The 25,409-nt window shown below is 45.9% G+C and overlaps 1 protein-coding gene and 1 pseudogene across 2 annotated transcripts in view; one reads left to right on the forward strand and one right to left on the reverse strand.

The window, feature by feature from the left end:
- Window positions 1-19,672, reverse strand: part of CMKLR2 (chemerin chemokine-like receptor 2) — a 55,389-nt gene extending 35,717 nt beyond the window's left edge. The window contains exons 1-2 of one of the 2 annotated variants that reach the window (XM_041737285.1): window positions 19,497-19,672; window positions 14,952-15,085 (exon numbers count right to left, since the gene is read on the reverse strand). The gene's annotated coding sequence lies outside the window, so the exon portion shown is untranslated. The remainder of the gene's footprint in view (window positions 1-14,951; window positions 15,086-19,496) is intronic. The other variant, XM_041737287.1, reaches the window with a different exon arrangement.
- LOC121480604 lies at window positions 8,775-9,072 on the forward strand (annotated as a pseudogene).
- Window positions 19,673-25,409: the final 5,737 nt, after the last annotated feature.

Genomic DNA, 25,409 nt, shown 5'->3' on the forward strand with positions numbered 1-25,409 from the left:
GGCCCCAAGAGCCCTTTCCGGGGTCGAGCCTCCACCCCCGACGCGGGCCGAGTCCCTGTCGGACTTCCCGTCTTCCCCTCCCATTTCGGCCCGGACGCGCTCCCAAAACCCTCTGTCCAGCTTAGTCTGCCCCTTAAGGGAGGTGGCTGGAGCCGAAGGGGTCGTTGGAGTGAGTGCACGCGCCCTTCTCCCTGCAGGACCTCTCCCAAACTGAGAAACGCCTGGGTTCCTTCTCGGCCAACCCAGGCAATTTCATAAAAGAGTTCCGATATCTGGCCCAAGCCCACGATCTTACCTGGCATGACTTGCACGTGGTTCAGACCACTACCCTCACCACCGAGGAGAGGGAACGCATCCAGGCCGCCGCCCGAGAACACGCCGACCAGGTCCATCTCACCGACGCCCCCAAGCCGCGGCGCCCAGGCGGTCCCGCGCAGAGCCCGGAAGGGGCTATCAATGGCCAAGATGGCCGCCGCCGGCGAGACCGCAGGGTTCGAGGCCTCACCGCCCGCCTGACGGCAGCTTCCAATGAGGCGGCTAACTACGATGAGATCAGGGAGGTTATCCAGGCCCCCGGCGAAAACCCTGCCCTGTTCCTAAACCGGCTGACCGAGGCTCTAGCACAGCATAGATTAGACCCGGCCTCCTGGCGGGGGCCGCGGACCTGGCGACCCACTTCACTTCCCAATCGGCACCGGACAGCAGAAAGAAACTAAAAACGGCAGAGGAGGGCCCTCAGACGCCCATCTCTGACCTGCGAAAATGGCCTTGAAGGTGTTCAACTCCCCAGAGGAGGCAGCTGACCTCAAACGGCAAGCCAGGCCCCAGCAGAAGGCCCAACCACAAACCCAGGCCCTGGCGGCGGCCCTGCGGGCGACGGCGACGACGGGCAACCGGACGTGCCCGGGGGCAGGCTGTAAGGGCCCGGCAGTGTCCTAACCCGAAGGCACCCACAGGGCCGTGCCCTCAGTGTCACCTCATGGGACACTGAAGTCGGACTGTCCTAGCCTCGGGGGATCCTCGGCGCCTCTACTCGGGGGACCCCTGGACCGGCAAGTCCTGTTCTTCAGCTACTCGGGCCGGAGGACGACTGACGGAGCAGGACTCGGACACCCCCTCCCGCAAGCCGAGCCCAGGGTAACGCTCCAGGTAGCGGTAAGTCCATCTCCTTTCTGCTGGACACGGGGGCTACCTACTCAGTCCTGCCATCCTACTCGGGACCCACATAGGCCTCACCGGTCGCGGTGATGGGGACCGAGGGTACCTCCTCTTCCCCTAGAATAACCTGACCTCTTACTTGCACCTGGATGGTTTTCCTTTCTCTCATTCATTTCCTCATCATCCCCACCTGCCCAGTGCCTCTCTTGGGAAGGGACATCCTCCAAAAACTGCGGGCCACCATCCGTCTCTCTCCTGCTTCAGCCTCGAAGTGTCTTCTACTGCCACTCCTCCCCTCTCCTCCAACTCTCATCCCTACAAATCTGCCCACCGTTAATCCCCAAGTTTGGGATACATCCAAACCCACCGTCGCCTCCCACCACAGTCCTGTTCATATCCGGTTAAAGAATAACTCCACATACCCTTCTAGGGCTCAGTTCCCCATCTCCCTTACCCATCGTAGGGGTCTCAAACTTATAATAGACCACCTAAAGCAGCGGGGCCTTCTCATTCCTATCAACTCCCCCTGCAATACCCCAATCCTGCCTGTACGAAAGCCATCAGGGGTTTATCGGCTGGTACAGGACCTACGGCTCATTAATGAAGCTGTTGTCCCACTCCACCCCGTCGTCCCCAACCCCTATACCCTACTGTCTCACATCCCTCCAGACACCTCTCATTTCACGGTTCTCGACCTAAAGGATGCATTCTTTACTATTCCCCCTGCATCCTGACTCCTATTTCCTGTTTGCTTTTACCTGGGAAGACCCAGACACCCATGTTTCTGGACAACTTACCTGGACAGTCCTACTGCAAGGGTTTTGTGACAGCCCCCACATTTTTGGCCAGGCCCTGGCAGCTGACCTCCAGGAATGTCTCCTGGAGGCCAGTACCCTGCTACAGTATGTAGATGACCTGCTTCTCTGTAGCCCTTCCCTCCTCACCTCCCAGAAAGATACCTCTACCCTACTAAACTTCCTGGGAGCTAGAGGGTATAGAGTCAACCCGTCTAAGGCCCAGCTATGTACCCCATCGGTCACATATCTAGGGATCACTCTGACCCCTACCTCTAAATCCCTTACTGGGGACTGTATTCACCTCCTCCAAGAACTGCAACCCCCTCAGAGTGCAGATGGGATACTCTCCTTCCTAGGACTCGTGGGGTTTTTTAGACACTGGATTCCAAACTTCTCTGTCCTGGCCCGGCCTTTATATCAAGCAGCCAAGGAAACCCCCCAGGGTCCCTTAACTGATCCTGTCTCAATCCAGCATGGATTTTCGAGGCTCTGAGACTGCCTCATTATGGAACCAGTTCTGGCCCTCCCGGACCATACTAAACCGTTCCATCTCTTCACAGATGAACGATCTGGGTCGGCCACCGGCCTTCTAGCCCAGCCCACCGGGCCTACATATAGGGCAGTAGCCTACCTGTCCAAACAGTTAGACCCTACCACCCGGGGTTGGCAACCCTGTCTCAGGGCGCTGGCTGCTGCGGCCTCCCTCACTAAGGAGGCCCTAAAACTGACCTTAGGACAGCCTCTTACAGTCTACTCCCCCCACCGACTCAGGGACCCCCTTGGCCATCAGTCTCTAGCCCAGCTGACTCCCTCCCGGGTGCAGTTATTCTATTTGTTATTCGTCGAAAACCCTCAGATATCTCTGTCTCCCCCCGCTGAAACCCTGCGACTTTACTGCCTGCACCCTCGCCTACCCCTGACCCTTCTCACTCTTGCCCTTACCCTGGACTCTCTGATCAACCTCTGACTAACCCTGATCACATCCTGTTTGTGGAAGGCAGCTCCCTTCTGACCTCAGATGGCCTATGCCACGCCGCCTATGCCGTAGTTACCTCTGAGGCGGTTGTTGAAGCAGCCCCCCTTCCTCTTGGGACTACTTCCCAGAAGGCGGAGCTGATAGCCCTAACCCGGGTGCTCCACCTGTCCAAGGGACAATGAGTCACCATTTACACTGACTCCAAATATGCTTACCTCATATCCCACACTCATTTGATTATTTGGCAAGAAAGGGGATTCCTGACTACCAAAGGTATCCCTATCGTAAATGGGCCACTCATTGTCAGGCTTCTCGACTCACCGAGGTCACCATCGTCCACTGCGGGGGACACCAAACTACCCCTGACTCGGTCTCCCTAGGCAACAATAAAGCTGATACGGTGGCCAGGCAGACAGCCCTTAGCACCACTCCTGCCCCTGTACTCTTCCTCAACACTGCACATCAACTTGTTACACCGAGGAAGAGACACTAGCACTCCAAAAGTTGGGGGGCAAACTAGGGAACACAGGGTGGATCCACATGCAGAACCGCACTGCCATACCTGAAAACCTGGCACACACCCTGGTCACAGAAATTCACCAGTCGCTCCATATCGGCCCCCAGGTGTTGTTTCAATTCTTACAACCTCTCTTCTACCACCCTTCTCTGTCCAAAGTCATTGAAACCGTTCACAGGGCATGCACTGTCTGTTCGGCTGTCAATGCACAAGGTGGGATCCGCAGGCCAGGACCTAACCACCAATTGTGAGGCCACCAGCTGGGAGAAGACTGGCAGCTGGACTTCACCAACATGCCCCGTCATAAAAACCTCCGCTACCTACTAACCCTGGTTGACACATTCACAGGTTGGATAGAAGCCTATCCCACGGCCCGCGATATGGCAGACGTCGTGGCTGCAATCCTTATTGAACACGTCATTCCCCGTTCAGACTGCCCTGAACCCTCAAGTCAGACAACGGACCTGCCTTCATATCCAGCATAACCCAGCAAGTGGCTAAAAGTCTCAACATCTCCTGGAGATTGCACATTCCTTACCATCCTCAGTCCTCGGGTAAAGTAGAAAAGGCCAAAGGCCTACTTAAAGCCCAACTCACCAAACTTACCTTGGAAACCCGTCTTTCTTGGCCTACCCTCTTACCTCTTGCCCTCACTAGGCTGAGGGCGGCCCCCCCCAGGGACCCTTGGGACTAAGCCCGTTTGAACTCCTCTATGGTCCTCCCTTCCTCATAGATCACAATCTCCCTGCTGTTCCTCCACCCCTTCTCTCCTATCTGCCTTACCTCACTCTGCTCCGGGCTCTCCTGAGAGCTCATGCTGACTCAGTCACCCCAGCCCCGCACAACCCTGAAGATGATGAGACTCCTTCCCAGAAACTGCTGGGGGGGCGGGGCAGGGCGGGGGGGGGGGGGGGGGGCAGGTTCTCCTCAGGAGTCGCAACCCCGGTCCCTTACAGACCCGGTCCCTTACAGACGCAGTAGACTGGGCCCCATACTGTCATCCTCACCACCCCAACTGCGGCAAAGCTACTGGGCCACCAGCCGTGGGTGCACATCAACAACCTTAAACGGGCCCCCTCTGACAGTAAGTAAGCCTCCCAGATGGTGGGCCCCACCAAACTCTGCTCGGTGAGGGCTCCTTCTCCTACTCCTCCTGAGTCCCCAGATCTAGGCGGAGTCATGTGACTGCGTGAGAGGCTCAGCTCCCTCACGCTATTTCTCGGCCTATACCTCTATGCCCAGGTCCTGCTATCAGGGAAAGACACCTCCACTCTCCCCTACTGCTCCCCCTCGGGAATCTTCCTCTCCTGCCCAAAAGGGATCTATTGCTGCCTAACCGCCAGTGATTCCTTGGACTGTACTCTCATCCTTCTGTCTCCCACCACCAGCATCTACTCATCTGAACAACTCTTATCTCAACTGTCCCCTACCTCGCTGCCTTCCCTTCTTAATAGGGGCAGGATCGGTGTGGCAACTGGGGCGGCAGGCCTGGAACCTCCATTAACTTCTATTATAAGCTTTCCCAGGCACTCAATGAGGACATGGAAGGAACAGCAGACTCACTCACCGCCTTACAGACTCAGACCACCAGCTTAGCCGCCGTCACCCTACAAAACCGCCGCGCCCTAGATCTCCCCACCCCGAAGAAGGGGGAACATGCCTTTACTTAAACGAAGAGTGCGGCTACTTCGTCAACCAGTCGGCATGGTCACATCTAAGGTCAAAGAACTCAAAGACCGGATCCGAGCCAGACACCAAGATGACTCCATTTGGGGCTTAAGTCCCCAAGCCTGGGTCCCTTGGCTCCTCCCCCTCGCAGGGCCCCTCTGTATACTCCTCCTGTTAATCTCAATCGCTCCCTGCCTTACACGTTGCTCACAGGAGCGCCTGCAAGAAATAACCAGGGTATCAGGCAACCAACTCCTACAGCCCTATTCCCGCCTGCCCACATGCGATGGCCTCTACGATGTCCCACTGCCAGAATAGAGTCGACGCCCCCTGACACCAATATAAATAGAAAGAGGGCGGAATGACGGGCCGCGGGGAAACGGGGCTCCAAGATGGCGGACCTCCCCGCCAACCCTCTCCAAGATGGCGGACCTCCCCGCCAACCCTCTCCAAGATGGCGGACCTCCCCGCCAACCCTCTCCAAGATGGCGGACCTCCCCGCCAGCTTCACTGCAGGCCTCCAGGTCACCACCAGGAAACTGAAGTCTTCCACCCAGGAACTTCCCAATTGGGAACTGTCCATCGGGGGCTTCTCCCACCCCCTGACCTCCATACCTTACCTAATATGGACACAAGCCTATGTCCTGCCTCAACCCCATAGAAGGACCCTGCCAACTCCCTCCCAGCGCGACCTCCACGGCTCACTCTCTCTTACCACCGTGGGCGGGAGCAACTTTACAAGACCCATGTGGGGCTCCCGGCTCAGCAAGGAGTCTGCTTCCCCCTCTCCCTTTGCCCCTCCCCATCACTTGTGCTCGGTCTACCACTCTCTCTCTCAAATAAATAAATAAAATCTTTTTTAAAAAAAGAAAAATATTTTTAAAAATGATCTTATAATAGATCTTAAATCCAAGAGTGTTGATCTGACTGTGGGAGGGCAATGAAGAGGGACAGGAGGATGGGAGTGAGGTAAGATTTTAAAAAAATGTGTATGAAGTGGGACGCCTGGGTGGCTTGGTGGTTGAATGTCTGCCTTAGGCTCAGGTCGTGATCCTGGGGTCCCAGGATCAAGTCCCACATCGGGCTCCCTGCATGGAGCCTGCTTCTCCCTCTGACTGTGTCTCTACCTCTCTGTGTGTGTGTCACTCATGAAGAAATAAGTAGAATCTTAAAAAAAAAAAAAAAAAAGATGTATATTAAGTTTCTTTCTGGTCCATTCAATTTCCAAACCTAAATTTACCAACCACTCCTAGGATCATGATGGAACTGAACATCAAGTTGAGGAAGCACTCCCTCAGAGGGAAGGAGAGCTAAGTGGAATTCCAGACCAGTAGGGAAGGGCTTCAGGGGAGAGAATTCTGATAGCACCCAAAGTTTGGCATGGCGGAGGCAAATTCTTTCTTTAGGGTTTCCAGACTCTTCCCTGCACCCCCACCTGTCCTCTTGAAGACTATGTGTTAGCAGTGGGATCCCTAATAGGACTGTTGGAATCGGGAGACCAATAAGCAAGATGAACAGATACGGTACTCAGAGATGTGCAGCTCTCCTCTCCTCTCCCTCTGGTTTTCCTTTTTTTCTTTTTGCAGTCAGACCCAGGCCACTTTCAGCGCTGCTGCAGCTGCTCCAGCCGAGGAGGGGAGCCAAGCCTGAGCTCCAGGCCCTCTGCTCCAGGTAACTGGTGTGCTGGGCCCTCTTGCCTCATCAGTGCTGCAGTTCCAGGACCCAGAACCCCCTCCTCGGCCAAGAACACGTGTCGGGTCACCCGGGTGGAGAGAAGTCCCGGGCCCAGCGACGCTCCAGCTTGGTCTCTGTCTCTGCCCTGCTGCCCACTCTCCTTGGGAGGCCTAAATACGTCCAGGTGCTTACGTAGTTGTAGTTCTACGTCCCCTTTCCAGTCTTCCATGTCTGTCTTCTCTCTCTGTCACCCTGTCTCTTCTGTTCTTAAACTGCCCTCTCTCCCGCCAACCTGTCTTCATCAGGTGCTTCCACGAAATCCACCAGCAACCACAAGCAGTCCTGGGCCGTGGGTTTTTTTTTTTTTAAGATTTTATTTATTTATTCATGAGAGACACACAGAGAGAGAGAGAGGCAGAGACACAGGCAGACGGAGAAGCAGGCCCCATGCAGGGAGCCCGACGTGGGACTAGTTCCCAGGACCCCAGGATCAGGCCCTGGGCTGAAGGCAGACGCTCAGCCACTGAGCCACAGGGGTGTCCCCGGGCTGTGTTTTATGGTAGTGATGAGCGAGGCCCCTGGGGTCAAGCAGACCCTGGTTTGGAATCACAGTTCCACTTACTACCTCCCTGTGAGGCCTTGCCGAGGTTAGTTAAAGGCTCCGAGCCTCAATTTCTCCATCTGTAAAAGAGGGATAAGAAGAGTACCTACTTGACCAGGTCACTGTGGGCATTAAATGAGGTGGTCAAGAGAAGTTCTGTGTCTGATACAGTCATCTGCTACTATTACCATTTTTTTTCCTGCCTCCAGATCCCTCTTCCCATTGCCTTATTTGTATGTACTATTTCACATTTTTTCTCAATCTGCCATACTGATTTTTTTTAAAGATTTTATTTATTTATTCATGAGAGACACACAGAGAGAGGCATAGACAGAGGCAAAGGAAGAAGCAGGCTCCCTGTCAGGAGCCCTATGTGGGACTTGATCCCAGGACCCAGGATCATGACCTGAGCCAAAGACAGACGTTCAACCACTGAGCCACCCAGATGCCCCCACCTGTGTTGGTCACCATGTCAGCCACTTTCTGAAAGGCGTCCAAGAAGGCAGCTGTTGCTCCTACTGTGGTCCGAAGCTGGGACTGTGGCTGTATCTATGGTGGATTGAAGTGCAAGACATGCTACCCCAAAATAGGGCACCTGGGTATATTGAATAGTTGATGCTGAAGGAGTGTGTTTCCAGGGTTCAAGAAGGTCTCCTGGAAGCAGGTCCTGTGAGAATCACGTGAGACGTGCATGCCTTCCACATACCCTGAGGGAAGGGCATCTTTACCTCTGAGGAAGGAGGGACTCAGAAGAATCTGAACAAACAATCCTTGCTATGTTTCCCCCACGGTACTACTCTCAGCTCATAAACCTTTGTCCCAGCACATTTTCCACGAGGCTCTATTTTTGGCCAAAGTATAAAAACACTCAGGTGTAACTGTTTCCTCGGGTCATTTCCTTATGAAGTCTCCATGTCATGTGAAACTTCCATTTAAAAAATCTGTATGCTTTTCCCTTAACAATCTGTCTTTTTTTTTATTATTATTTTTTTATTCATGATAGTCACACAGAGAGAGACAGAGAGGCGGGGACAGGCAGAGGGAGAAGCAGGCTCCATGCAGGGAGCCCGACGTGGGATTCGATCCTGGGTCTCCAGGATCCCACCCCGGGCCAAAGGCAGGCGCCAAACCGCTGCGCCACCCAGGGATCCCTAATCTGTCTTTTGTTACAGGGGCCTCAGCTCAGAGAAGAGGAAGAGGAAAATATACTTTTTTTCTTCCCCTATAATGGCAGATCAAAGACAGTGGTCATATGTATCACATCACTTTTTTTATTATAGTCAACTTCAGTTTCTTCATCTGCCATCTGGGGAGAAAGCCCATCAATAAACCATCTACTGGGTTGTTTTAAGAAGATATTTTCCACTCAGAGCTCTCACAAACATGGTGACCATTCCTAAAACCCACCAGATTTCCTGAAAGAAATGTGGCAAGCACCAACCCCACAAAGTGACACATGACAAGAAGGGCAAGGATTCTCTGCATGCTCAGGGAAAGCAGCATTATGACGGGAAGTAGAGTGGCTATGGGAGGTGGACCGATTTTCCGGGAAAAAGCTAAAACTACAAAGAAGATTGTGCTGAGGCTTGAAGGTGTTGATCCCAACTGCGGATTTAAGAGAATACTGGCTATTAAGAGAAGCAAGCATTTTGAAAAGAAGAGAAGGGGCCAAGTGATCTAGTTCTACATGTCCTATTTTGTTTTATTATGAAGACAATATAATCTTGAAGTTATGTTCACTTAAAAAAAAATTGTCCAACATATATATGTGTCTCTCACAGTGCCTGGCTTAGGGAAAGAGCTCAAGAATTGTGAGATATTATTATTACCATCTTACTTTAATCTTTTTATTAGGGTGTATTATGAAATAATTCACATTACTAACATGACTTTGTTGAAAGGTAGCAAATTCCTGGGTTTCCAGCTAATGTAATGATCACTGGCTATAATCAGAGCTCACTTGATACTATTCACGATTAGTTTAGCTAACATTTTGGATTTATGTTTCATTCTAAGAAAACATGGGCTGAAACATACCACTGTGAGCAACAAAATAATGGTTTCCTGCTGTTAACTGTAAAGCTACATTGTGCTCATTCCTTCTTTTCCAAAGTAGGACATTCTGATCCTGTGATAATGTTCTACTAAAGGAATTTATTTATTTTGCACCAAATGATTCGTGTAGATGAGTTCATTTCTTGTGATGAAGACGGGTACAACATAGCTGGGCTTCTTGCTGTGATCTCACTGACTTGCTATAATCCAACTGGCTAGAAAACACAGTAATTGTCTGGCTCAGCAAGAAGAAAACCAGCTTTTCCAAAGAATTCTTTTGGGGCATTCTCTCAAGTTTGATGAATAAGTTATTTACTGATTGCTTGAGGAAAATATAAAATGGAAGAAATGGTCTTTCTTTAAGAAATTACTAAAGAACACCCAGGGATGTGAGCGACTCCATTGAATATGGCAAAAAATAGATCTAGTTTTTAAAAATCAGGCTTTTGTTTATTTGAGGCTGAAATAAATGAATGTGAATATTCTTTTAAAATTTTTATTTATTTATTTATTTAAAGATTTTATTTACTTATTCATGAGAGACACACAGAGAGAGGCATAGACACAGGCAGAGGGAGAAGCAGGCTCCCCTGATGTTACTCTCCTAAATAAGCTCTTCTCTGACCACCACCAGCCTGTTCCCCAGTCTCAATCAGGGTCATCGCTCTCTACGCTTTACTTATAATTTTTAGTTATATATTTGAATGCTTACTTGATAAATGTCTCTCCTCGAGCAGGCTGTATTTTTGCTTGCCTTTATATCCTCAGAGCCTAGCACAGTGCCTGGCAAGTAGGGGAGCTTGATAATATTTACTAACTGGCAGAAAGACAACAGTGTTTTTTTTTTTTTTTAAGATTTTACTTATTTACTCATGAGAGACACAGAGAGAAAGAGAGAGGCAGAGGGAGAAGCAGGCTCCATGCAGAGAGCCCAATGCGGGATTTGATCCCGGGTCTCAGGATCACACCCTGGGCTGAAGGCAGCCCTAAACTGCTGACCCACCCGCTACCCAACTTAGTGGTTTTTGATAGAAGGTATTTATGCCCGCGGCATCTCAATAATAACTAACAATAATTTTTATCTGAGAAAGGAAAGGTGAGTTTGAGGCAAGAATTTAAGTTCTTGATTATCATCAAATTCATTAGTTCCTGTGTTCAGTTCCTCTTTTTTTGTTATAGGTGTTAAAAGAATGTCAAGTACTTAGGAAAGCTAGCCTCACTCCTGAGGGATGTATTAACTCTATTCAGCCACTTAATTAGACAGGACTTTTGGTTGACAATGGGTCTTACTTCCAGGAAAAGGTGATGAAATTTTCCTCTAAAATCTTACCAAGAGCAAACTGGTTCACTCTTAACCATCATGGTTGTCTAATCATGTATTACTCATAATTAAAACCAGTTCACTTAACCACATGCAAAAGGAAGAAATCCCAGGCACGCCTAATTATATAATAGCATTTAACACATTACGGCAATACCTAACATTTCCCACATCCTTGTTAAGTACAACACAATACTAAGGAATTTTACGTGCATTTTCACATTTAATTCTCACAACGACCCTGCGAGGTACTATTATCATTTCCAGGAGGCAAAGAAAGGTTGGGTATTTAGCAATCGTGCTGAAACTCAAACAAGACTTCTGGGTCTGGGGCACCTGGGTGGCTCAGCGGTTGAGCGTCTGTCTTCTTTGGCTCACGTCATGATCCTGGGGTCCTGGGATCGAATTCTGGGGGAGCCTGCTTCTCCCTCTGCCTATGTCTCTGCCTCTCTCTGTGTGTCTATCATGAATAAATAAATACAATTTTTTAAAAGATTTATTTACTTATTCATGAGACACACACACACACACACACACACACACACACACACACACACACGACAGAGGGAGAAGCAGGTTCCTGTGAGGATGCTGAGGATCCTGATGCGGAACCCGATCCCGGGATTCTGGGATCATGACCTGAGCCGAAGGCAGCTACCCAACCACTGAGCCACCCAGCATCCCAAATAAAAAAAATCTTAAAGAGTCAAAAACAGACCACTTCTGGGTCTGTCTGGCTTCAGAGACTTCCTTCTTAACCGTTGTACACACCTTTCTTTAGTAATTATCCATGGATGTGTTTACCTCCGTTACTAGAGTGTGAGGGCCTCAAGGGCAAGGATTATGCTTTACTCATTCTATGTCTCAAGTACAGAGCAGAGGGCAGAAAATATATAATAGGTGCTCAATAAAAGTTTAGTGAATGAAGGAGAAAATTCTTTCTTAGTCATCAAAACTATAGTATGTTTACTATGGTTTTAATGTTAAATATAATAAACTGTATCATATAGAAGTAAAACACACAAATATTTATATAATAAAACAAGTACTTATATATAAATATCTTACTGTTTTTTTATTAAATTAGTAATCCATATTTTTTCTTAAAGCATAGGAAACTTCCATTTTGTTAGGTCAAAAATGATCAAGTCAAATAACAGCGCTTTTAATAGGGTATAACCTAATTTTAAAAAAATCGATGTCAACCCTTAACTATAAAATTAAGCAGGATACTCCGTTACCACATGTTTTTTCTACTCAAACGAAGTTTATCATTCTAAACCGTCATAGAGAAGGTTTTATGAAAGATTAAGAATGTCATATCTGGGGATCCCTAGGTGGCGCAGCGGTTTGGCGCCTGCCTTTGGCCCAGGGCGCGATCCTGGAGACCTGGGATCGAATCCCACATCGGGCTCCCGGTGCATGGAGCCTGCTTCTCCCTCTTCCTGTGTCTCTGCCTCTCTCTCTCTCTGTGACTATCATAAATAAATAAAAATAAAATAAAATAAAAAAAAGAATGTCATATCTATGAGCACTTTGTTCTAGCTCCAGGGATCCAACTCTATCTCCAAATCATTTTTCATGCCATTAGGGACAGTGCAGACTTAGTGAAAATTCAACCCCAAACATTTATTACACTTGGCTTTCCATGAAGTCCTCCCTTTTAAATAGCAACTCTGCCTTTATCCCAAGCCCTGACACACCCCAAGTGTTCCTCAAACACTTTTGCAATGATTACATCACATGTGTTTGTGAAGATCCCTTCTTGTTGAATAGCGAGGTCTGTTACACACAGTTATGCAAAACATTTGAAATGGCAAAATTAAACTCAACTGATTCAGTTATTATACTAGATGACTGGTTGACCATAGACAGTTCTTTAATAACTCTTTTTTTTGGGGGGGGGGCATAAAAAGAAATGAGAGCTTCAGAGAGTAACCCTGGAAGCCACTTTAAGCATGAGTAAAATCTGTTTGCCTGACGCCTGAGGGAACGCTCTGACCTCTCCTCATTGAATTCTTTGTGTGTTAAACTTTATGAAATGAGTTACTTTCTTGGCTTCACCTTACTCGGAAATTTCTAATCATGAGATTGCCTTTTTGACAGTAATACTCACAGGGCCTCCTGTTTTTCATGTTCTAAAATGTCTGCCTAACCCACTGATGGGCCTGAATCCATTTCCTACTCTACTTCCAACTTCAGTTTAAAAAGTACGCTCCAGGGATGCCTGGGTGGTTTAGCGGTTGAGAGCCTGCCTTTGGCTCAGGGCGTGACCCTGGAGTCGCAGGATCAAGTCCTGCATTGGATTCCCTGCATGGAGCCTGCTTCTCCACCTCTCTCTCTGTGTCTCTCATGAATAAATAAATAAAAATCTTCAAAGAAAAAGTAAAAAGTACGCTCCAGGAGCACCTGGGTGCCCCAGTCAGCAGAGTGTGTGACTCTTGATCTCAGGCGCTGTGAGTCCAAGCCCCATATTGGGTGTAGGGAGGACTTAAAAAATAAAATCTTAAATAAATTAAAAATAAAAGTATAGAGGTCCCGGGGTGGCACAGTCAGTTAAGCATCTGCCTTTGGCTCAGGTCATGAGCCCAGAAACCCAGGATCGAGCCCTATGTTGGGCTCCCCACTGAGCAGGGAGTCTGCTTCTTCCCCTCCCTCTAGTGCTCTCTCTCTCTCTCTCTCTCAAATAAAGAAATAAATAAGGGGCAGCCTGGGTGGCCCAGCGGTTTAGTGCTGCCTTCGGCCCAGGGTGTGATCCTGGAGACCCGGGGTCGAGTACCACATCGGGCTCCCTGCTTGGAGCCTGCTTCTCCCTCTGCCTGTGTCTCTGCCTCCCTCTCTCTCTCTCTCTGTCTCTCATGAATAAATAAATAAAATCTTTTTTTTAAAAAAAGAAATAAATAAAATATTTTTTAATTAAAAAAATAAAAAGTACACACCAAACAAAGTCTGCTTGGGAATTTCCTGGTCCTAGTTGGGTTAGTCTGACTTTGAGACCGTCTGTATTACTGGAATGGTTAAACTCTGAAATACTTCATACAGCTCAGCCACACTGGTAATACAGGTTTTCAGGACTTAAGTGAGAACACCTTCAATGCAGAATTGAGTTAGATGTGGATTCCTAAGGATAGTAGTCAGCAGTACTGCTGAAAAGAGCACTGAAAAACATTAAGTATTATATAAATATATATCTATGGTAACCTGAAAATTTCCCCAGTTGACAGTGGGCACAAATGGGGTAGTATTTAGTTTTAATTCAGGGTTCATTGGGGTGTCTCCATTGGCAGATGTAACATGTACTGTGTTTGTCCAATAAGTACATCACACTTGAGAAGGGTTCACCAAAAAGTATTTCCGGGGCCTCCAGGAGGTGAATTATATGTGTTTGTGTACAAGTTTGGACCCCTGGGCATCATGACTCCATCATGCGCTGCCAGGACACCAGGCTGCTTGCCCAGTCAAGGCTGGGTAGAGGTTCAGGATGAAGTGGAATGGAGAATTCTCTTTCGTGTATATTTTTTTTTGTAGAGGAAATCCCAAAATAGCTCTTTGTTTTTCTTGCATGCAGCTCCATGCCCTTTCTCCTCTTGGGGGTCCAAGGTCTGTGCTCCTCCCTCCCAGCAAGTTATTCTACAAACTCCTCAGGCTGAGGAGGACTTCTGGTGGGTCAACCCATCAGTTAGTCAGGTCCAAATCTTGTCATCTCACTTTGGCTCATGATGGCACACGGGTACCCACCTCTCCCACTGTCTCACTTCCTCCATGAGTGTTTTTTTTTTTTCTAAATTTCTTTTTTTTTTTTTAATTTTTTATTTATTTATGATAGTCACAGAGAGAGAGAGAGAGGCAGAGACACAGGCGGAGGGAGAAGCAGGCTCCATGCACCGGGAGCCTGATGTGGGATTCGATCCCGGGTCTCCAGGATCACGCCCTGGGCCAAAGGCAGGCGCCAAACCGCTGCGCCACCCAGGGATCCCCCTCCATGAGTGTTAACTTGCATACTCCTGTTCACATCCTCCCTTCCCTTTCGTAAGCCCCACCTCTGTAGGCACTCCAAACTTCTAAACCTTTTTAGTTTAGTGCACCTGGCTGACTCAGTCAGCAGAGCGTGTGCCTCTTGATCTCAGGGTTGTGAGTTCAAGCCCCATTGAACATACAGATTACTAAAAACATAACAAACAAACCTTTTTAGTTTAATAATTTCATTCTGTCCCCAAGGCAGCACATCTTTAAGCTTTCAGAGGGGAGGGATCTTCCTTTAAAATTCTTGTGTCCTCTTCTACCACGGGAGCCGAGGGTCCTGTTGGTATCTGCTTGACTGAATAGGACATGTACAGGCAGCTTCTCTTAGTGAATGATTAAAAAAATAACTCCTTTCCCCCCAACAAAATGAAAAATAATAGACTTCCAAATAAATAAACAAAATTTCCAAACCTCATCTTTTTCTTAAGATTTTTATTTCTTTAAAGTAATCTCTATAACCAATGTGGAGCTCAAACTTGCAACCTTGAAATCAAGATCTTGGCAACATGTTCAGCGTTGAGTCTGCATGTGCCACCCGCCCCCCATCTCCCTCTGTCCTTCCCCTCCCAACTCTTGTGCATGCGCTGTCTCTCTCTTAAATAAATAAACAAATAAACAAATAAACAAACAAACAAATAAATAAATACAATCTTTTTAAAAATTAAAAAAAACAAAGAGTTTCATGCTCTACAAGCTGAGCCAGAGAGGTGTCCCCCCAACTTCCATCTTCCCCACGAAGGTGAAACTGAGAGGAAGAAACAGCAAAATAATATTTAAACCATTCAAAAAGTCCTAACACACCTTATTTATTTGATTTGGTGAATTCTTTTATCACAAACCAAGTCTTTACTTGCACACATCCTGCAGAGAGCTGCCCTATGCAGTATTTCATATACTCAAGTTCCCACGGGCTAGTTGATGATTGTTTTAACAATGAGCAAGGGCCAATGAGGCCAAGATCAGATAGTTGGTGCTCCCCTTGGTTAGTTCCCTTCATTGAAAGAAACTCTTCTACAGGCAAAGTCAGGCCCTATTTAACATCTGGCCTCCACATTCTAATTAATCATCTGACCAATATATTACTTTGGATGAAAGGACAACTGCATGATTTCTAACAAAATGTTTGTGCCTGAGTCATGCATACTTTGTTCCAACCAACACTGTTGTCTTTAACAACGAAGAACATTTTTCATCTTATTGGAGTATCAATGGAATAATGAAAACATACTATAATAATTGAAGAATATGAAAAAATAGTCTGAATGAAAGAGTTGTCTCAACTAGTAATTTTTTTAAATTTTATTTATTTATTCATAAGAGAGAGAGAGGGCAGAGAGAGGGAGAAGCAGGCACCATGCAGGGAGCCTGATGTGGGACTCGATCCCAGGACCTCAGAATCATGCCCTGAGCCAAAAAGACAGATGCTTAACCGCTGAGCCACCCAGGCGTCCCATCAACTAGTATTTATTAGCTACCTACCATATGTGCTAGGTTTCCAGTAAATATGTCACATTGAGCAATGCCTTAACCAGAGGTTTAAGAAGGGAGGAAGACAGGGTGTTTGGGTGGCTCAGCCAGTTAAGTATCTGACTCTTGATCTCAGCTCAGGTCTTGATCTCACAGTTGTGAGTTCAAGCTCCATGTGGGGTGCAGAGCTTACTCTAAAAAAAAAAAGTGGGGGGAGGGAGGTGGATTGTAGTATTGGAAGAAAACCTAGCCTATCCAGTTTGTTTTGAAGAAAAGGAAACTGAGGTCCAGAGAGTTTATTTTGCCTCAAGCAATGAAACAAGCTAAAAGGAGAGTTGGTATTGGAGCTCTGGAGTGACAGCAAAATCAAAATATTCCCTAGAGGGCAAGGGAGTAGGGGGACGGTGTTAAGTGGGTGATGAACATGAAAGAGAGCACATGGAGCAGCCCCAGTGGCGCAGTGGTTTAGCGCCTGCAGCCCGGGGCGTGATCCTGGAGACCAAGTCCCACTGAGTATTATATAAGACTGATGAATCACGGACCTCTACCTCTGAAGCCAATAATACATTATATGCTAATTAATTGAATTTAAATGAAATTTAAAAAATCAAAATATCAAGTGTGAAGACCTAGTGCAATAATAGATTTGAAGCGTATTTGGACATTGTCTGATTTAAGAGAATGCTGTTAGCAATCTTCGTTTAACGAGTTATGTTTTTTTCTATCAAGTTTTATGCTATCCGTTTTTATTGTACTCTTGGCTTTCACTACTTTCATTAGAAGTTTTATGAGGCAGAAACCTTTACCAAAGTTAATGTCACCAAAGAAACCAGGTGAATTAGACCTAAAGAGCCCCCGTGAAATCAAAGGATTTAAATTTTGTGGTTTTTGTGAAAATTGAAGACTGAAGAAAAAAAATAGGAATTTTCAATATGATAAAGTTTTAAATGATGAAAGTAATAGATTATTAGAGAAAGTTTAGGGGAAAAAGAAGATATATCACATAAAGGGTCTAGCATACACCAGTGTGGCATAAAAATTATTTTGAGCAGAAGGCATTTGAGGCCCCCAAATAATGCAATTGTCATAAAGCCCCTCCTGGAGAGCAATCAGGGAAGACTGACTCTTCACCAGAAGTGAGAAGTCTTCACACCACACCGAACAGACACAGTCACATCTATTCTTTTAAGAGCCCATTTATCTTCTCAAAAAGTCATTTGTTTTCAGGGCACCTGGGTGACTCCGTGGTTGAGCATCTACCTTTGGCTCTGGTAGTTGATCCCGGGGTCTTAGATAGAGGCCTGTAATGGGTTCCCTGTGGGGAGCCTGCTTCTCCCTCTGCCTGTGTCTCTGCCTCTCTCTGTGTGTCTCTCATGAACAAATAAATAAAATCTTAAAAAAAAAAAAAGTCATTTGTTTTCCCATAAATGTCCTTTCTTCTTTTCCCCTTCTTTTATGAAGATGATATATAAACCTCAAATTCTAACCATCTCTTTGAGTCACAGTTTTCTCTGAACTCCCTATAAAGGTTCATAAAAATATGTGACTAAATTTGATGTTTTTGCTTACTAATCTGTCTCTAGTCAATTTAATTTGCAGACCTTCAGAACTGAACCTAAGAGGATAGAGGGAAGTTTTTCTTTCCCTAACATACCATCAGCTCACCATCAGCACATCATAAACTCACTTTTGGCTTAACACAACTATTTCAGTTTTTTGTATTTTCTTCAGTTTTCTCAACTGCATTTACTTTTTTTTGCTAATTATAATCATTGTTAATATTATAAGCACTCATCCATGATGTTACATAATCCTCCAAAATATGATATTCCAATGACTGCAAAATATTTCATTGAGATGCTACATAAGAAGTTCCTTCACTAGCCTCCTACCATTGGATATTTGATTGCTTCTGATTTTTAAAAAATTATAAATAATTTGGGGAAAAAATTGAGCATGAAGCTTTTCTCCTTTTAAAATTACTTCCATGGGGGCATCTCTGACTGCTGTGGCCTTCACAAAGGGAATGTGACTTAAATATCTGTCTCAGACAGATGACAATTAGTGGTAAAGTCACACAGAAAATATGTGACATTCTGTTATAAATTAAATGTCTGAGGTCTCAGGTGAAACCATAAAAAAGGCAGTGAAAAAAACTGACAAAGCATTTAGCATTTAGTGTCTGGAAGATGTGCAAACGTGATGAGCATTCATTCAGTCAGAGGAATGACCTGAACTAGAATTGGAGACCCAGAGGAAGGCCCCTTGGCCCTTTTTTTCTCCCCCTCCCTCCCCCACAACCCCTCAAAAACAAACCAAAAAATAGCGGCGGATCCATTAAGCAACAAGTTTGCTTGGACGAATGAGTTGGTTTTAAGTGAAAACGGCCAATTTGAAAGAATAATTGCTGATGAAAGTTATCAACTTTTCATTTGGTTTTCATTAGCTTTCACTTAGAGGGAAGGATCAGCTATTAGACAGAAAGCCATTGGGGCTCACAGCTCTCTGCCTCCCCCAAGAACAATCAAGTTCGCTGAACCTTTTCTGCCAGCGATTTCCCCGCATTTAGCCATTTGTCCTTCATTAGGAGAGCCTAGGTACCAATTATTCTCACAGGCAATTGATTATGAGATTTCAAAAATGCAGCAACAACAAAGAAATGTTTGCTTTGACAAACCACGAGCTATTCATCTTTAAAAGAGAGGGAAAAAAAAAAAAAAAACAACCAAACCACATTACAGCTCCATTTAGAACTTTTTCCCTACCTTGTCATCTAAGGAGGGCAAAATCAATTTTCATCTGAGAGCACCATTTCCTCCTACTAGTTTTCCCTAAGTGGCCTTTCCACAAATGATGTTTGATTATTTCTGAGTCACAACTACTTAAAATCCGCATTTATGAGCTGTAATTTCCTAGGTAAAAGCAGAGGGAATTACTGAAAGTTGTTTGGGCCCTCCCCCCACCCCCTTAGCTCAGCAACCTCCTCCTGGTCCCCTCTTTCTGTGTTTTCATCGGCAGCCGAGCAAACCGGGTTAGGACCTTCCCGAAGCCCTGGGCCAGGGAACAGAAACAGGAATCGGCTTGTAGGGCTTTTCCTAAGCGATCAGGAGTCCTTTTTCTTGTTTGCCAGCTGGTGGTTAGTCAAAATACTGTTTTGTAAATAAATCATCTGCAGAAAATCCTCATCAGGTCAGCTGCGAATGTGTCAGTCGGAGGAAAACAAACAAGAAGGCACTTACCAGTTAATTTACTTTGAGGAGAGAAGCTATTCTGATGCCTGGGTGTGACCTCCCGGCTCCAGAAGGGAACAGAGGGTGGTTTGCAGAACTGCTACGTCGTGCACTCGTTCCCAGCCTCCTCATTTGGCTTTTATCTGGCCTTCGAAATGACACTGTAGGAGAGGGATGTTGGGTTTCATTTGAATGTGGTCCTTCCCTTCCTCCACCACCCTCCATAAAAATTCATCACGTATTCCAGGAGAAAAGGAAGCAGTGAACATACTGCCCAAATTAATTCTTTTTGCTCGGCGTGCATGTGTGGGTAACTGAGGTTTGTTGCTTGAATGGGGGATCCCTGCTATTGGCTGCAGTGCCGCAGGCTGAAAAGTGATGAGGGAGGCACCAATCCTTCCTTTGTTTGGGGGGCTTTTGCTTATGAAAAGTCAAGTTAAATTTCTTTCCAACGAGGGAATGAAAAGAACCTTGGAATGTCAAAGGAGAGCTCTTCAGTTGCACGGCCAACTCTGTAGGGCTCGTTAGGAGAGAGGGATTTTACTTAATGGGTTTCCGTGTGCTTCTGAGGGTGAAGAATTGCGATCACACGTTAATTAGGTGTCTGAGTTTTTATTTCTTTGCCTAGGTAGGTTGCGAGAGAACTCTTTAGGATCTGGGGAACTTAAGGGGTTGCTTTTTATTTCATTCTCTTTATCCCTCCTCTCCATCTGTGGTCTCGGCAGATGTGAGCACATCTGTGTTCTCTGAGGCAGGGCTCAGAATTCAGAAATTCAGAGCATGAGAGACTCGGAGGCTGAAGGTAGGCAAGCCTGGACGTGGTTAGCTTCCCCTGCAGAGCTCACTTGCTTTTTTTTTTTTTTTTTGTAAGCTCTAAACATCAGCTCTATCATGTGATATTGGACATTGAACATTATTAAGTCATAAAACATCGTTAGGCCAGCTAATTGACAATTGTTAGGTGAACTCCTAGAGAGGCACACGACTTTTCTTTCTTTCTTTTTTTTTTTTTAAGATTTTATTAATTTATTAATGAGAGACACAGAGAGAGAGAAGGAGCCTGACGTGGGACTTGATCCTGGATCTCCAGGATCAGGGCCTGGGCTGAAGGTGGCGCTAAACCGCTGAGCCACCAGGGCTGCCCCGATTTTTCTATTTGACTGAAGTAGCAGAAAACGCCACCCCAAAATACGCCTCTTTGGTATAAAGATTATTTTGAGCTGATTATTTTTAAGACACTGCAGACACTGAAGAAGCTCTGAAAACAGAATACAGGTTACCCTTTTGTAAGGGAAATCTATATTTATGAAATAAATTTACATTAGAAAGGCGGCCTGTAGCAGGAAGAGCTACTGCCAGAGATGACTTTTCACCTGAGAGATTTATCTGCTGGGCAAGGCAACCTTTGTTTACCAAACATTTCCTCTTCTCACCTTCCTGTGAATTGCCTTCCGGTGAATGGTCTTCCCCTGCTTTGGGCCCCAGACCCCATCCCTTTCCTTAGCCCTGGATGGTATGTAATCCTCAATCTTCTGGGGTTTTTTGAGTCTCATACTCAAGTGGGGCTCCTGTCTGTACATAACTAAAATAGGGTTTTTTTTTTTTCTCCTCCTGCTAATCTTTTGTTGTTGTTGCTTTTTAGCACGAGGAGATCCTAGCCAAGAACAGTGAAAGGCAGAGGGAAAATTATTTTTCCTCCCCTACAAGACCAAGTCTAGAAAATCTAAAGTAGTAATAATTCTCGTGTGGGGGGTGAGGTGGGGTAGGAGCATATCACATTAACCCTGGGGGCCGGGGGGTCGTGTGCCCAAGTCTTTCCAAAATACAAATATCCCGAGGGCCTGGGTGGCTGAGTGGTTGAGCATCTGCCTTTGGCTCAGGTTGTGACTCCGAGGTCCCAGGATCAAGTCCTGCATCGGGCTCCCCGTGGGGAACCTGCTTCTCCCTCTGCCTGTGTCTCTGCCTCTCTCTGTTCTCTCATGAATAAATAAATAAAAACCTAAACAAAAACACAAATATCCCTCAGCCCCATAAGGACATACACTCTCTCACACTTGCCCCCATCCCTGGATTCCACAGAAAATAACCACAATTAATAATCTTTGCATATTTATTTTCAGTTTGATCTGAGCATATATATGGTCGGAGGAGGAGGTCGTGGCCTCAGCTCTCTGCTGGAGACTCGTATCTAGGCACCAGTTCCCACTCCTTTGTATCAGCAATATTAATATTTGCTCACAGTCATCTGTAACCTCCTATAATCACACCAAAGCACAATTTCATCCACAAAAGACATTTTTTGGGCGAATTTTCAGAAAGTTCTGGTTGCTCCATATAGTTTTGACTTTATTTTTTGGCAGTTGAGCAGGAAGCACTGAGTAGCAAAGGAGAGGGAAAGAAGAAGGGAGAAATGATAGCAAGCATTTACTAGGTACTAAGCAAGAGTAGTTTGGGCAGCCCGGGTGGCTCAGTGGTTTAGCGCCACCTTCAGCCGGGGTGTGATCCTGAAGACTCAGGATCGAGTCCCACGTCGGGCTCCCTGCATGGAGCCTGCTTTTCCCTCTGCCTGTGTCTCTGCCTCTTTCTCTCTCAGTCTGTGTCTCTCATGAATAAATAAATAAATCTTTAAAAAAAGAGAGAGAGAAAGACTTAACCATTAGACTATCTGTCTCTCTATGAGAAGTTTCCAGAATTGAGTGAATGGGAGGAAAAGGCAGATAAAATCCTCCTATCTGCCAGATAAGAGGATTTTAGGATAGTTCCACCACTTTCTTCTTTTTTTTTTCTAAGATTTTATTTCTATTTATTTATTTTTAAAGATTTTATTTATTTATTCATGAGAGACAGAGAGAGAGGCAGAGACACAGGTAGAGGGAGAACAAGATCCCTGCAGCAAGCCTGATGTGGGACTTGGGACTTGATCCCCAGACTCAAGGATCATGCCCTGAGCCGAAAGCAGATGCTCAACCAATGAGCCACTAGGCATCCCAGTTCCATCACGTTCTAAATCATTGCAAATTCTCTGAGGTCTTTTGGGGCTAGGACTTCAAGGGTTCCCTTGGGAGAGGCATGTGTGCCTAAGCAGGCCTATAGGGCCAACTGGACCTGGGGGAGGAGATGTACAGTGCTTCTTCTTTTTTTTCTTTTTAAAGATTTTATTTTTATTTATTCCTGAGAGAGAGGCAGAGACACGGGCAGAGAGAGAAACGGGCAGAGGGAGAAGCAGGCTCCATGCAGGGAGCCTGACATGGGACTCGATCCCGGGTCTCCAGGATCAGGCCCTGGGCTGAAGATGTTGCTAAACCACTGAGCACATACACACACCCGCCCCCCCCCCTCCCCCGGGCTACCCTGTACAGTGCTTCTATCATATTGTTTTGGGTAACTGGCATGTTTCTTTCCAAGAGTAGCTTTTCTTCACTAATGGTTGCAATTTCACCATTTGCATTCTCAGAGAATCATTCTTTGGAAGACATGGCATTTTAAAAGAAAACCTTTGCATTAATCTAGTGAAGCTCTAATAGAATGGATTGGGCAATTTTAAGATGGTCATCACCTCTTCCCCCAACAACCCCACCAGAAAAAAAATTGGGGTCAGCAGCTTGGCCTCCTGTCTGTTGATATGATCAAGATCATTATTCTTTTCCTTTCTTGTTTCTTGTTAAAATAGCTTACTTGCCCCAAACACCCAGATTCTCTGATGATAGAACTTTCAGAAATAGTTTATTGGGAAAATACAGCCAGGTCACATTGATTTTTTTCGTTAATGACCATCTCGAATCTTTTTTATTTAAAAGAAAAAAAAGGAAAGGAAGAATTCAGCTAGAACCCTGGGAAAGAGGTAATAAACAAGTAGACATTTTCTTATTAAAGAAGCTGTTTAAAAAAAAAATTAAAAAAAAAGAAGCTGATTTGTGAACAATGGGAGAACTTCACTTCTTTTCTTTTCTTTTTTTCCCCTCTTGTCATACAGGGAGACGACTCTTTGTGTAAGTGCCCTTCTGAGGCCTGTCTCTTCAGTGGAAGAGATTAAACTCTGGGGCCTTTATTGGGTTGAACAGTGAGGCCGGAACCATGCAAAGCTTTTCCTAGACACTGAAACGGAGGCACAGGCGCAGACCGCGGCCCTGGGAGGTCACACGGAGGAGCTGGGCTAACCTGGCCGGACAGGGCAGCTTGCAGGCCACTTGAAGCAGACAATTGTGAAAGGCCATTGAGGACAAAGCCCTTCTCCAAATTCTTGCTTTTAATTCTGTATGGCCCCTGCCGGAACAGAGCCTTGATGATGCTCAGGAAGTCTGTTAGAGGATTTAGCTATACATCTTTTTAATTAAAATACACAAAGCTCTAATTACCCGTGGAAATGTGGCGAAGGGCTTCTATTGTTATCTCTAATTTGAATAAACCTTCCCCTTTAATATGGCAAATGCCACATCAAATGAGATCTCCATAGACGGATTTAGACTGGTTTTCTTAAGTACAAATCTCAGATGTTTGGGGGGGCCTGGAGAGCTTTTGGAGGGCAGAGCCAACACCTCCCCAAAGGTACCTGTGCCCTCGGCTGCTGGGAGGCCAGGGGGCCCACGCTCAGGGGCTCTGCGCTCTCTGTCATCTTCATGGTTAATAATTTCTCTGGCTGAACTGGTCGCAGCCACCCTATTCTTGGAAGAAGTATTTCCTCTTTCTGTAACCAAGGGAAGTAAATAACCTTTTAGCTTATTGCCCTGGAAAAAGAAATGTGGTTTGCCAGTGGTTAAATAAATCTGCTGTATATCACTTAGTCAACAGGCATCTGGGTGACACCATCGTTGGTCCTCATTCAAGAGAAAGGACTGCTCTGGGAATTCAGGCCACTCCCAACTATCTACTCTAATTATGCTACTTTTCTCGTTAAACTGCTGATTATGGGTATGATGTAAGTACATCTGTATTTTTCGAAAATGTCACATTTTGGGAAAGGAGAAGGATCAGAGAATAAAGCCTATTTTCTCGACTTCTGTAACTGGTTCAATCACTATTTGCATTTTTCATTAGGAAATTGGTAGCCTAGGGGCGTACTGCAGCTGGAGACGTGTTTTGTTTGCGCTGCACAGTGTTTTCTAGAGTTTGAATTAATTTCCATCATTTAAAAATCAGGAGATCTTACATAGCCATCCTTATTATCATCTCCTCATGAAAAAAAATGGACAGATCTGGGTAACAATAGGGCCTGGGTCCCAAAAGGATACAGTTGAGTAGTGGCTGCTCCCAGGACCGTCAGCTCACTTTTGGCAGGGCATTGCTTCCAGGTCCATCCCCTTCTCCTCTGCCCTCCTGACTCAGGGACAATAGTCCGTCTGACCTTCCAGGAATTTGCCCTTTCAACCCTGGTGCTTCTTTCTAATTCTTTTCCTGTTGAATTTCTTCAATTTAGGAACACTGAGTACACAAAGAGTAGTCATTGGGCAGTCATTTTTATTACATGAGAAATTTGGGGTTGTTCTTTTTTTTAATAAAAAATGAATCCTCTGCATTTCCCTGGTAAAACCTGAATGCATTATCAACATATGATTAAATTAACAAAACCAACTTTAACCAGCTTAACTATGGAACAGCGGTATGCCAAAGGAGGTGCATTGGGGCGCCATCTGCCCAGGTGCAGGCAATAAAGGAGTGCACTGTCTGTAGGGAATTTAAAAACAATAATAAAACCAATTAAAGCCCTTCTGCTTTTCTGTGCGATCACCATGTGCCAGCAATTCTAAACAAGGTCAGTGATGAAATACTCCTCCCCTCAAAAAGTCTTTTGTTGGCTTAAGGTCTAAACAGTAGCTTTGAAAACTATGAGTTTTAATTTTATATATATATATACATATATATAAAATATTATATGATTATAAGTATATACACATACATACTACTTTACAAGGTGTTTTACATGAA

Source organism: Vulpes lagopus, chromosome 22 (assembly GCF_018345385.1).
Source record: "Vulpes lagopus strain Blue_001 chromosome 22, ASM1834538v1, whole genome shotgun sequence".
NCBI classification, from domain to species: Eukaryota; Metazoa; Chordata; class Mammalia; order Carnivora; family Canidae; genus Vulpes; species Vulpes lagopus.